Consider the following 14,226-nt stretch of genomic DNA (forward strand, 5'->3'; position numbering starts at 1 on the left):
GGAACTTCTGTACAACACAGAACACTTTGCATTAGTTGAAATATAAATGAGAAGCAGAGAAGAAATATTTACAACATACATAACAAGCTGCAACATGTTCTGGATTATTATCCAGAATTATGTATTAAAAACAACAACAACGAAAAACCTCCTACAGATCGATAAGGGAAAGGCAAACAGGATAGGAGAAAAAAATGAAAACATGGGCAGAAGGTATAAGCAGACAATTCAGAGAAGAAATAAAAACCGTTGCTAAATACACAGAAAAATACTCTTCCTTTCCAGAAAACAAGGAATACTAAGTCAAACGGTGAGAGAATGTCCTTCCTATGCTAATTTGACAGAGATAAAAACACCTGAAGATGTCAAGTGTGAGTAGAAGGAAGCAGGTTTTCTCAAACCCTGCTGGTGGGGCAGGGACAACTCACTACACTTCAAAACAGAACCCCCCCCCCCAAAGATAAATATCATGTGATTTCACTCATATGTGGAATTTAAGAGACACAACAGATGAAAATAGGGGAAAGGAAGGAAAAATAAGATTAAAAACAGAGAGGGAGGCAAACCATAAGAGACTCATAAATACAGAGAACAAACTGAGTGTTGCTGGTGGGGAGGTGTCGGGGGGGGGGGGACGGGCTAAATGGGTGAGGGGCATGAAGGAGGGCACCTGTCGGGATGAGCACTGGATGTTATATGTAAGTGATGAATCACTAAATTCTATTCCTGAAATTATGATTACCCTATGTGTTAACTAACTTGGATTTAAATAAAATTTAAACAAAAATTTAAATAAATAAAGCAGGACCCTCAGCGGCCCAGCAAGCCACGAGCACCAGGCTTCCTTTCCTGGCCACATCCTTTGCCAATCAGGTCTGTACTGTGGGGTTCAGCGTAGGTGAGCTGGATTAGCCTGGAGGCAAATACCAAATACCTGAAGACCAACCAGAATGACTATCCTCTCAACCTCAGGCCCTGTGGCTGGCTAATCACACCTCATTCCTCCCCGCCCCCCCCACCTCAGGATAGAATTGTCCTCCAGATTCCTCCAGGATCCCATTAAAATTTAGATTGTGTCAGCCCCTCTATGATTCCACTCCTTCTCTGACCTTCGAGACAGCAATACAGGAGCTTTCAACACCCTGACTGCTTGAGCTCAAGTCCCACCATGTGACTTTGGTCACAGCATCTAATTTGCCTCTGTTTCCTCTCTGACCTGCCTCCCTACCTAATGTGGGCGTATTCAGAGGACCTGCCTCACAGGATCCTGGTGATTACACAATGGAATGCATCATTACTGCTTTAGAAGAAGGCCTGGGGGGAGTAAGATACAACAAATTAAAAATTATCGTTATTATTAATTATCTGAAGTCTAGCTGTGGACAAGTTTTCAATTATTTTTGGGAACCTCCTAATCCCCTGTGCCCTGCTGTTCCTCCACCCAAAAAAGCAAGTAAAGCAGGATGTAGTGGGATGTGGGGATGGGGTGAGAACAGCAGGAGGGGGACCCCAAATGTATTTCCACCCAGCTTAAGCTTAGCATCTCTTGCGGCTTTCTCTTATGAAATTACAGCTTTCTTTGGGACAATATGACTAATTTTGTGCCTATATAAGAGCAAAAAAACACAAAATAGGACTTGTGAATCATGTACTCAGCACTTTAAAAAGGTAAGGTATTTGTTGAATGTACTGCACGATGAGTGGATACTTGGGAGAGGGGAAATTGGAGTGCAAAACCTTCATTCAGAGAAAACATCGATTTGGTAGAAGGTATGTGGACAGTGAGAGGAGGAGGAAAAGTTATAAGAAATAAGAGGTGGGGCGCCTGGGTGGCTCAGTCGGTTGAGCGTCCGACTTCAGCTCAGGTCACGATCTCACGGTCCGTGAGTTCGAGCCCCGCGTCGGGCTCTGGGCTGATGGCTCAGAGCCTGGAGCCTGCTTCCGATTCTGTGTCTCCCTCTCTCTCTCTGCCCCTCCCCCGTTCATGCTCTGTCTCTCTCTGTCTCAAAAATAAATAAATATAAAAAAAAAAAAAAAGAAATAAGAGGTAACAAAGTCATGCTTCCAAGCTCAGGGATTGATAGTAAAGGGGAGAAAATTGCTGCTTTCTGAGCATTTGCTGAGTGCCAGGGACGTGCTAGATAAGCTTACATACGTAACATCTGAGGTCATTATTGCCAAACCCATCATTTTTTAAAATGCTTATTTATTTATTATTTTTGAGAGAGAGAGAGTAAGGGGAGAAGGGCAGAGAGAGAGAGAGAGGGAGACAGAATCCCAAGAAGGCTCCATGCTGTTAACTCAAAGCCTGATGTGGGTCTTGAACCCACGAACCATGAGATGATGACCTGAGCTAAAACCAAGAGTCAGACGCTTAACTGGCTGAGCCACTCAGGTGCCCCCAAACCCACCATTTTTTTATATTTGCCTTTTGTTTTTGTTTTTATGAAGGAACGGGCTGACTGAAGATCCATACTGTTAGATTAAGTTACAAGGAGGCCATTAGACTAAGACTTTAATGCCTTCGTAACCCATATAAGCAAACTAAATCCTATGCCTGAAATGCTTCGAGGTTAAAACATCAAAACCTAAGGACAACCAATCACAAACAGCCAATGGGACTTTCCCCAATAAGTCAGCCACCTAAGTTATGGCCAATCAAATAATTTCCTTGCGTTGCCCCTGCCTCTCTTCTATAAAAGTCTTTCCCTTAGCTCTTACTAGTGGAGGGCTCCTAACCACTCCGACTGGGTACTGTCCAATTTAAGTCAGTTTTGCTCAAAACAATTAAAAATTTTAACATGACTCTGCTGACCTTTTAGCAGTTCTGGTGTCAGAAGAGGAATCTGAAGGAGACCCCAGTGGTCCCCCAGGGGCAAAAGCAAAGAGCAGGCATAGGTACCCACTTAGCCCATGGCACTCACTAATTTTTTCTACATCTGGAAGTCCAGGTAAGTCCCGTTCAGGTATCCCAGCTCCACAGCTTTTGCATCATGAACTGTCAGACTTTATTTGAGCATTTCTTTTACCAGACTGAGTCCAGAGGCAAACTGAGTCCAACTTAAAACTGACTGGGTCCAGTGGGAAGCCAAGTCTCAGGTAAAGTTTTGTGTTTTTGTTTTTTGTTTTTGTTTTTTAAAGAAAGGGGGAAAGGAAATGGGTTCCTTCAAAGGCAGAGAGTCTGGGACTCATCCATGTGGGCCTACTGTCTCTAACTTTATGTATAAAGATTATAGTCCCAGACCTGTATTTGAACAAATGGGCTAATCTTACCAAACATAATCTAGAGTTACCGTTGCCACAGTGGAAAACTTGTAACCTGAATAAGCTTATCCATTTATAAGGTGGCCTGGAGAAAAAGGGTTCTCAGCCAACAACTCAGAAATGTAGAGAGAAAATTATTTTTCTTCCCCTACAGTTTCTGGCAATGCAGATGGGAACACAAAGACACATCATTCACTCTGGAACCTGCACATGGGATCCTGGGAAAATTAGCAGAAACCGTTGGAGAGTGAGAATTCTTAATCAAGTCAGCTTCCTGGATCTCTATCTGTAGGGCCCAGTCAAGAGAAGGAGGTGATATTTCATATTGTCCCTTTTGTTCTAAATTAAGACTGTTGTGAATTTGGTTTTGGGGTACCCATTGATTGTCAATCCTGTCTCTCCCAGGGACAGCTGTGGCTTTCTTGTTTGTCTCATTTTGTGTCCTGAGAACCCACCTGGCTTTAGGTCTGCCTGGGGCAGGGAGGTTCTTGCGTTAGGGATCCTGAGAATATGATTTTCAGTTTAGCATCCTACTGACTGCCGGCAGCTCTCATGGGAATTGCCTAAGTCTTTCTTTCTTTTGGTTATCTTTGCAAGCGGTTCTGGATCTTGGTACAGCTGTGTCTTTTGCATCCAAACTGGGACGCTTATGTCTGTAGTTAAGCCATAGAAGACTTATTGGTTCTGATTTCAATTCACTTCCTAGGTATTCTTTTGGTTTAAAAGGAAAAGGGAAAAGAGTTAAAGAATTCCAGGAATATTTACTGTTTGTCCAGGTTAAAACCTGATAATAAAATATTTGAAAGGGATTTTTTTTTTCAATGAGTTCTATGGTCAGAGGTTGGTCAAATTGGAAGTCGATATTCAGAATCTAACAGGACCTTCTCACCTAAGATAAAATGGGATAGAAATTTTCTGATTTCCTTCTTAGTTGGAAATCATCTCCCTGGTGTAAAGAAGCAAATGGGAGATAATGTGGTTGGATGGATGCATGAGCCCTTCTATATAATTTTCATTGCAACCCCATTTTTTTTTAAGAATTAAAAGCAACTGTGTTGGTCTTACAAATTTAGTCTGGTTCAAAGCCCACTTGTTATTTTTATTAATCCCCAAGCCCTCCATTTTCATATCCAAATGCTTGCAGATATTGTCAAAGACCAAGGCACTGGAAACAAAACTTCTTGGAGAAAACATGTCTTTTCTCCGTGCCTTTGAGATACAAATGTTCTACCTGGTTTTCTGTAGGGACCAGAGTGATATCTTTGGGTGAAATGCAAGCTTCAAGGAGATCGTTTTTATTTGGAAGAAAAGCTATTTGGAGACTAAGTGAATGAAAAATCTTTAAGGGCTTCTCCACAATTATTAGCAAAAAGTCTAACCCATCTAAGCAGGTAAGTTTAACTCATCCCATCTGCCAGAAACACAATTGGGGCCCAACCCTTCTTTTGTAAACTAGTAAGTTTTATATTTATCATATCTGTTCAATGGCTAAAATTTTAAAATAAAAGCTAAAAATCTCTTTTTTTATCTGTCTACATGTTTGTGTATCTCATAGATGTATCACTATTGTATTGCCAGATGATATCACCAGACTTCATTTGTAAAAGCTCTAATTGGTCTAAAGAAAAGTAAGTGCTCATATAAATTAAGTGTTCGCTCAGAAATACAGAAGCTAGTCCAAATGTTTTTCAAGTTTACATCATCTAGGGAAGTCTTTGGTAAATAAAAGCTAGTGTAAGTTTTGTTGGTTTAATTAAAACAGGCACATCTTCAGAGTTGTCAACATTAAATATAATGCACACATACAAATTTTATTCTACCTGGGCTTACAAAAGTCTCATATGCTTATATTATCTGTTACAAAATTTGTCAGGAAAAAAAAAGAACTTAAGATGATGGTTAGTGTTTAATGTAAAATGAAATTTTCATGAGTTAGCTAATTTATAACAGTTAAGAACAGATAAATTAACTCTAAAAAAGTAAACAATCCAGTTAAAAAATGGGCAGAGAAGCTGAATAGACATTTTCCCAAAGAATACATACAGAAGGCCAACAGGCACATGAAAAGATGCTCAACGTCACTACTTGTCAGGGAAATGCAAATTAAAACCACAATAAGCTATAACGTACACATGTCAAAATGGCTAAAATCAAAAATACGAGAAATAAAAAGTATTAGCAAGAACGTGGAGAAAAAGAAACAATGTACACTGTTGGTGGGAATGTAAATTGGTGCAGCCACTGTGGAAAATGGTATGGAGGTCCCATAAAAAATTAAAAACAGAATTACCATATGATCCAATAATCCACTACTGGGTATTTTCCCAAAGAAAACAAGAACAATAATTTGAAAAGATATGTGCATTCCTATATTTTTTGCCACATTATTTACATTAGCCAAGATATGGAACCAACCCAGGCTTCATTGGTAGATGAATGACTAAGAAAGTTATGATATAATATGTGGAATGGAATATTATGCAGCCATGAAAAAAGGGAAAGGATGAGATCATGCCATCTGCAGCAACATGGATGGACGTAGAGGGTATTATGCTAAGTGAAATAAGTCAGCCTGAGAAATCCAAATGTGTTATGATTTCATTCATATGTGGAATCTAAGAAAAAAGCAAGCAAATAAACAAATAAAAAGCAGAATCAGACCTATAAATACAGAAAACAAACTGATAACCCTAACCCTAACCCTAACCCTAACCCTACCCCTCACTGGTTACCAGAGGGGTTAGGGGAAAAAGGATGTGCAAAATGGATTAAGGGGAGTGGGAAATATAAGCTTCCAGTTATGGAATGAAGAAGTCATGTGAATAAAAGGTACAGCATAAAAAAATAGATAAAATAAATTCTATGGAAAATGTGTTTTTTTTAAAGAACAGGTAAATATATGTAAGCAAGATAAAAGTTTATAAATAAACTTCTCAACAAATAATTGTGTTTTGTGTTAGGCCACCTTCAAAATAGTTTCCAAATTTCTTTGGTAACTTGAAACCTTAAAGTTATACTAAGTTAGGTTAAATGATGGATATTGACTGAATATCTAGATCATTTCTAAATAAGATAAAACACTAAAACATTAATCACTAAACATAGATTTATCTACTCTTGACTTTTTATTATAGATGAATTGAAGATATTTGGGTCTGTTAGTAAACATGTCTTGTGCCACATTGAAAAATTTGCTAAGAATGTACTTTCAGAAATTATGGAATGTACTGATAAATTTGCCAACCCACAGAATGCTGGTGAAACACAATTGCTCATTTTGTTTTCACTAGAAATTAAATTTTCTAGCAGTTAAGAATTCTAATCAATAGGGGCACCTGGGTGGCTCAGTCGGGTAAGCATCTGACTTCAGCTCAGGTCATGATCTCATGATTCATGAGTTCGAGTCCCACATCAAGCTCTGTGCTGACAGTTCGGAGCCTGGAGCCTGCTTCGGATTCTGTGTCTTCCTCTCTCTCTGCCCTCCCCCACTCACACTCTGTCTCTCTCAAAAATAAACACCAACAAATTTTTTTAAAGAATTCTAATCAATATATGTAATTAAAACTACTAGAGATAATAAGGGTGAAAGGTAACAACTGTGTATGAAAAGGAGGTAAGGTAAGTAAGATGTGTTTTTTGAATAAGGAAATATACGGAGGACATGTTTTTGCTGAGGGAAAAAGAGAGTAGTAATTTTGACCTAAATTAGAATGGTTGTTCCAGAATGAGAAAGAGAAAAATTTAGCATGAAACCTGAATAGATACAAAAAGTTGCAGAGGGCTTCTGGAAAAGGACCACTGGATAAGAAAGTTGATGTGTGGTCAAACTGGCTGAGAGAAAATGGATTTATTTAAGTTTGTAAGAGTGAGCCTTAATATCCAAAGTACACTGGTACAAAATTAAAATTTGGCTTTTCTCTCTGTTAAAAACAGAGAGATTTCTTGGCCTATCGGACTGCTCTTGATAAGGTATCGTGCAAAGTTTTTCTTTACATTTTGGGTAATCTCCCTGGAAAGTAAAGATTTTGTGTCTTACCAACATAATTTCCTGTGCTTCCTTTCCTTTTACCAGGTCTTTGATTACTTGGGAAAACTAGTCATCTCAGTATTTAAAAAAAAAAAAAAAACATTAAGTTTATTTATTCTGAGAAAGAGAGCGGGCACACACAAGAGGCAGAGGGGCAGGGGCAGAGAGAGAGGGAGAGGCAAAATCCCAAGCAGGATGTGCTGCCAGCACAGAGCCGGATGCGGGGCTTGAACCCACAAACCGTGAGATCATGACCTGAGCTGAGACCAAGATTCGGATGCTTAATCGACTGAGCCTCTCAGGCACCCCACTAGTCTTCTCAGTATTAAAAGAGCTCATTTTTTTCACAACCATGTAATCTTCTTTATTTGCCTTTACAATCTTCTATTGTCACTTCAGTTAAATAGATAATTAAGCATTATTTCACAATGATCTGTGATCTTATTTAATCAAATGTTCAAAATTTTTGACATTTTGACAGTTTTCTAAAAATAAAAGTCTAATTGGAGCTCTTTGACCTCAGACTAACTTTGAGGTTTGTCAAAGGTCCCTGGAAAATCTCAATGGATTTGTCTTTCACCTTGTAAAGGAGATGTTAGACTAATTAGGTGTATTTGTCATGTTCAATTACATGGGAAGCCTTGTCAAATAAGAAGTGATGATAAACCTTCTGAAGCTATATGTGCATGGACATTTGCTACGAATAAAGGTGTTCCAGAAATTGAAGTTCATAGTAACTTGTCAGTACCCTCGATGTCTAATTATTATCGTAAATTGTGGTATGCCACAGAAATCCCTAACTTTTCCTGTGAAGTGAACTCTCATGAGATCTGCAGCCATGGCCATTTATTTAAGTCTTTTCGTTCTCTACAGACAGTTACCGTTTGACTTTGCAAAAGTTCTTTGTCTTCAGGGAGATTCGTGGAGACATCCTGACAAGTACTCTGGAATACAGGTTTCTGGTGACTTGGAGATTATACCACTAAACAATAGGGTAAGAATTTCCAGAAGTCTAATGGGAAAGCTGTATTCGGGCAGAACCAGAACTACTAACATGAGATTGAATGAACTGAAGATGATTATAATTTTTTTTTAATTAAAAAAAATTTTTTTTAACGTTTATTTATTTTTGAGACAGAGAGAGACAGAGCACGAACGGGGGAGGGTCAGAGAGAGGGAGACACAGAATCGGAAACAGGCTCCAGGCTCTGAGCCATCAGCACAGAGCCTGACGCGGGGCTCAAACTCACAGACTGCGAGATCACGACCTGAGCCGAAGTTGGATGCCCAACCGACTGAGCCACCCAGGCGCCCCGAAGATGATTATAATTTTCAATGACTCTCCATTTGAAACATTGCTGGTTCTTTAATGATTTGATTTTGTAGGTTTAAGGAAACCCTTTTCTCTTTTCTCTTAAGCCATCTATGACTTACAGCAGTTTGGTACAATATACCTTTGAAACAAAATTGAAACATTTACTTTGTCTCCCTACCTGATCCCTCCAGAAACTTATTGACTCTTCTTAACTTTATAGTAATATGGTTATTTGCTTATGTTCAGTAGGAATCTGTTCTCCTTCTATCAGGACACAATAAGAAATACTGGTTATATTACGAAGGCTTTGACTAGAATGTCATCTTTAAGAATGGTGTGCATATAATCAGATGTGCCCAGACAGTTTTAAGGAACTAAGGTTGATGGAACCAATAAAGCCTCTTAGGAAAACCACCTGGTATCTTGCTTACAGGGTTCCAAGCTTTTCCAGGTGAGTAATAAAGGTCACTTCCTGGCAGGCCCAGGGTACCTGAGAAAGAGAGCAATTCACCCAAATCTATAGATATTCTAGGAAAAATCTGATGGCTTGGCTTCTTAGTCCTGAGATGCCTTTTAAAAGTCCAACCTTGAATTCCTTAATGAAAAGTCCCAGCAAAATTACCTTAAAAAGAGCCTATATGGTCAGTCACTATTCTTGCTGCTCTTATGTAAATTGGCCAAATTTAATGAAATGGGACTTATTTTGCAAGCAAATTTAGTCTTGCTTTGATTAACCTTGATACAAGTGGGTGTAGCATTGGCAGAGAGAAAAATTATATGTCAATGGAAAACTGTATAGCACACCCTTGTGGGTATTAAATTCTAGTCCTGTTCCCTGTCATTGAGGTTTTGTTATATACTTGCAAACTGGACTGGATTCTGAATTCTTCTAGTTTTCTCAAATATCTGGGTGTGACTCCCCAAAGTAATATTTTCCAATTTTTGCCTACCTTTCTGACTTGGAGTCACCAAGAACAAAGACTGCCCTTGAACCTTGTAGGAAAGGACCAAACCTGGAACACTACCCAGATGGTAAACTCCAAGGCCAAACTCCAGGGCCTTGACACTTGGGTCCATATCTCCCAATTAAAAAGGCTTCTCTCGACTCTTGGAACTACACACCAGCTGGAGATCTAAAATTAAAATTGACTCGGGAGGAGTTCTCCCCAGAAGCAGACAACACTTTAAAGTGGACAGTTCTCCCAAGATCACGGATCGAGGTCTTCATCTCCAATATGAAAACTCTCTTCCTTTTGCTCTTTTGCCATTTGCTTTTTCTCTCTGCTAATGCATGGAAAGACACCGCTCCTTAACCCTGGCAACCACTGCTGACTAAACTGCTAAGGCCATAGCTGCGCAAAAGAAGTCCCTAGGCTCTCTTGCTAAGGTGGTTTTAGATCATAGAATTGCTTTAGATTATTTATTGACTGAACGAGGAGGAGACTGTGCCATAGCAAATACCTCCTGCTTTACCTGGACCAACATCTCTGGGATTGTAGCAAATGTAAGACATTGGAAAACAGTTCTCTTGACTAAAATAGGTTGATGCCCCTTTGGGTACATTCTTTGATTCATTTGACACCAACTGGTTTGGTTCACGGGGGCCCTGACTAAGGCACATATTTTAGTCTCTTGTCTTTATTCTCCTGAGAGTCATCACCCTAATCTCCCTGGTGTGTTGTGTTCTCTCAGGAGTCTTAAGTACATGTTCATGGCCATCATCAGTATGTCAGATGGTCTCACTGTGCTTAGAGAAAGAGAAACAAGATGAACAGTGAGATGAACAGAAAAAACAATTCTTCCATGGGCCTGACATCATAGCCTACTGCTTTTGTGATAAGACAGGAACAACTTCACCCTGATGGTGACTAAGAATGTCACTGAGACCAAATCCTTGGCCAATCTCTCACGTGTGAGAGGATGATCAAAAGGGGGGAATTGTGAATCCGAGAAGGAGACCATTAGACTGAGGTGGCTTTGAGGACTTAGGAACAAAAGTAAGCAAACGAAAACCTAAGCCTGAAATGCCTCACAGGTAAGAGATCAAAAACCTAAGGACAGCCAGTCACAAATAGCCAACCAAGTTTTCACAAATAAGACAGACACTTGTGCTATAGTCAATCAAATAATTTCCTAGCTTTTCCCCTTCTCTAGAAAAGTCTTTCTACCAGCTCCTGTCATTGGAAGGCTTTTAACTACTTCTGGTCTGGTGCTGCCCAATTTTAATCCATTTTTGCTCAAATAAACTCTTAAAATTTTTAATATGCTTCATTTTTATTTTTATTTATTTATTTATTTTTTTATTTAAAAAAAAATTTTTTTAATGCTTATTTATTTTTGAGACAGAGAGAGACAGAGCATGAATGGGAGAGGGTCAGAGAGAGAGGGAGACACAGAATCCGAAGCAGGCTCCAGGCTCTGACCTGTCAGCACAGAGCCCGACGCGGGGCTCGAACTCACGGACCGTGAGATCATGACCTGAGCCGAAGTCAGACGCTTAACCGACTGTGCCACCCAGGCGCCCCAACTTCATTTTTATTTTTAACAAGACTCATCTCTGACTGATCCCAACCCCCTGCACCTGTTTTAGAAATGCCTCATTTTGGAATCTTTTCTGTGAACTCTTGGTGGAGGTCTAGATCGTGGGATTGCGTGTGAAGCATAAGACTCAAGAAATTAAGCTAAATAAATCTCTGGCAACATGAAGAAAGCAGTTTGTGCCCCAACAATTAGTAGGTAGTTTATTTGACTTCCTTGGAAGGCAGACACACTGGCGAGTATTGATAGAAGAGGAAAGTGGGCAGAAGGTTAACAGAGAGAAGCAATGAGGGAAAGGAGCTTAAGAATGGTTTACTAGGGAACCTGCAGGAGAAAGAGAAGAAACACAAAATGCCCCAAACAATTTCAAGCAAGTTGGAAGCAGTTCCTAAAGAGAGCCAAGAAAATGAAGGGTATGTGGGAAAGAAAATGATCAAGTGCACAGGAGGAAAATGAGAAGAGGCAGCCATGGGTTTGACCCGGGGACACCTCTAAGTATCCACTTGGTAACCTTACTCTTAATGAGTATAGCTCAAAGTTTATGTTCATTAGAGCAGCTAGATGGTTTCACAGACACAATTGCATTGACAGAGGGTGTTATTTCAGTAGATCCATTACATCATTTTCCAAAAACAACAGTCCAGTACAATGCTGAGAAATGAAGTTTTCCAGAAGACCCTGTGTTTCAGCAGGACAGCGTTCCCTGGTACCGCAGTAAGCTGAGCAATGTAATCTTTGACTGGGTTTACCTGGACCACATATCGTGGAGACCTTGAAAAGGAAAGACGCTGACAGCACGAAAAGTGCCTCTGTTTCCCCCTCCTGAGCAGTTACGTCTGCTCCACCTTTGATGCTACAAAGAAGAAATCACTAATGTCCACTGGCATTGTGAAATTTTCTTAGCCTCTAAATTGGTTCTCTTTACTCTTCCTGTTAAAACTCCACACAGTCAGTCACCTTCCAAAGTCCACATTGCTGGGAATTATTTGGAGGACAAAAGTTCCCAGGACAAAGTTTCATGCTTTATGTCAACAAAACCTCATTTCTATTATTTTCTATTTAGCCATGAGCAATTAAGCTGGAAACACAAATGTGACATATATTTGTGATGACTTTGCATGTCCTCTGACACAAACTTCATTCTCTTTGGGACCAGCAGAACCCTTATGGGCAGTCACAGATATCTCTATCACACCCCTCTATTCTTGCATGATCAATTCATGTATCAACTTGATAAAATGCAACTTTTGCCAGCATAAGGATGGGGTCCCAATCCTAAATTTATTTTCTTGCCTAAAACAAACTTCTAAAGGATACTTGCTGGTGTGAGGGATATTACCTGCTCTTTCTTTGCCGCGTCCTCTTGGGCGGTGATTGCTGCACATGTGGGTGAGAATGGGCCTAAGGAAGGGCAGAGTTTTCTTTCTCACTTCCAGCCTAAAGATGCCCTGTAGAGAACTGTGACCTTTGTGCCACTTGAGATTTGGAAGAAGAAGAAGGATGTCAAGGGGATGTGAGAAGATAATGAAAGAGGAAAAAAATGTAGGAATCTCTAGAGAGATTCATTTTTATTGGCAGTACTGGAGGAAGTCTATAAATCTTGCAATAACTTAGATATAACTGGACGTCAGCTGCCATCAGACAAAAAGAACATAGAATGGCTTAGAGATTATAGAAATATCCTAAAGAAAAAGAGATCACCTTGTCCTCATGCTCATTAACTCTTTACCTGACTCCTGATATTAATATGACTAAACAGCAAACAAGTCTATCCAGAGCAGGCGATTGACCAACAGAAGAGAATCACTAAAAAACATAGCTCATTGGAGGGATGAGTGGGGAGACAGAATTAAGGGGCCAAGGGACTACAAAAATTCCAGACCCATTGGCAAGATTACCCTGCACGTGGGGAGAGATGGAGAGTATTATAACCAACGGAGCTCAGGGGTTGCTGTGTTTTTTGGCAGCAAAACACAGTCTTCCTGTGGTGGAATGGATTAGGTTGATCCTTGCAAACATTCCCTTCCAATCATTCTTCTTTGTTTGATTCCATGTTCAGCCAAAATCTCGCTCTGATCATGCCCTTTCTTCCTGTGAAACTCAGCCTACGGCGTCACCGTGCACTGACCCCACAGGCGTGGAACATGGAAACGCTTGTAGTCACCTGCACTGAAAATCAGTATGTGGGCACTCCCTTCATATTGCTGTGTTATTACAGTGAGATAAATAGTACACGTATGGAGTCCTATAGATTACACGAATACCTCTGTCTGTAGCATTCTGGTATATACATCAGTCTTGTCAGCTTGCTTAAAGTGACTCTGCCCTAGAGAAGTGGATACATCGTCAGAGTGTCTACAAAGGCATCTCTGTCTGGATGGTTTGGGCTGCACCCAGAACCAGGGAAAATTCCCTGAGATAATAAATGTTTTCCTGCTTGATTTCTTAGGAGACAGCCTGCGGACATCCAAGTCTCTGAAAGAAGAGAGTTAAATTGTTCTCACAGAAGGGATAAAGCATGGTTTCTTCTAATCAGCGAAGGGACCGGACTCTGTGTGTAGGACACCATGTAGCCACAGTCCCTGGATTCAGCAGAGAAGCATCCATTCTTCTCCACCATTGCAACTAATTATATATGATGGTAGCTTATATCTAAAGAGCATTTGCCATGTGCCAAACACTGTACAAAGATCTTTGTGTGCATAATTTCATAGATTCCTCACAACAATTCCAAGGGAAGATCATGCCCCATTTTACAGATGAGGAAATTGGGTCCCAGAGAGGTTAAGAGCTTTCCCTAGGTCACACAATGGTGCGGCCAGGAATGAAACACACCAGGCTGCCTTTCTCCAAAGCCCGCCTGCTTCCTGACTCTCTTATTCCAGTGGCTTGTTTCTTTTCTTTTTTAAAAAATATGTCTTTAGTTACAGAATGGCATCATTGAAGCCAGTGGCTTGTGGTCAACCGAACGGGCTAAACCACTCCATACCAAAGGGATGCTGTGGTCCCTGGTCTTTGGGTGTAACTGCACTGCTGTTCCATGGTGCCTGCCATGGCTCACCGGGGCTGAGTCTATGCTGCC

At 40.3% G+C, this 14,226-nt stretch overlaps 1 long non-coding RNA gene across 4 annotated transcripts; it reads left to right on the forward strand.

Annotated features, from left to right (window-relative positions):
- Positions 1 to 2,330: 2,330 nt before the first annotated feature.
- On the forward strand, positions 2,331 to 13,833 carry LOC109497774. 4 transcript variants are annotated; one of them, XR_006594079.1, is made up of 7 exons: positions 2,331 to 3,099; positions 3,419 to 3,576; positions 4,510 to 4,655; positions 4,820 to 4,892; positions 8,165 to 8,285; positions 8,878 to 9,057; positions 13,594 to 13,833. It is a non-coding gene; the product is annotated as an uncharacterized LOC109497774 (long non-coding RNA). The 4 variants fall into 4 exon arrangements; XR_006594077.1 differs by lacking the exon at positions 8,878 to 9,057; XR_006594078.1 differs by lacking the exon at positions 4,820 to 4,892 and having other exon boundaries at positions 8,856 to 9,057.
- Positions 13,834 to 14,226: the final 393 nt, after the last annotated feature.

Source organism: Felis catus, chromosome A2, assembly GCF_018350175.1.
Source record: "Felis catus isolate Fca126 chromosome A2, F.catus_Fca126_mat1.0, whole genome shotgun sequence".
NCBI classification, from domain to species: domain Eukaryota; kingdom Metazoa; phylum Chordata; class Mammalia; order Carnivora; family Felidae; genus Felis; species Felis catus.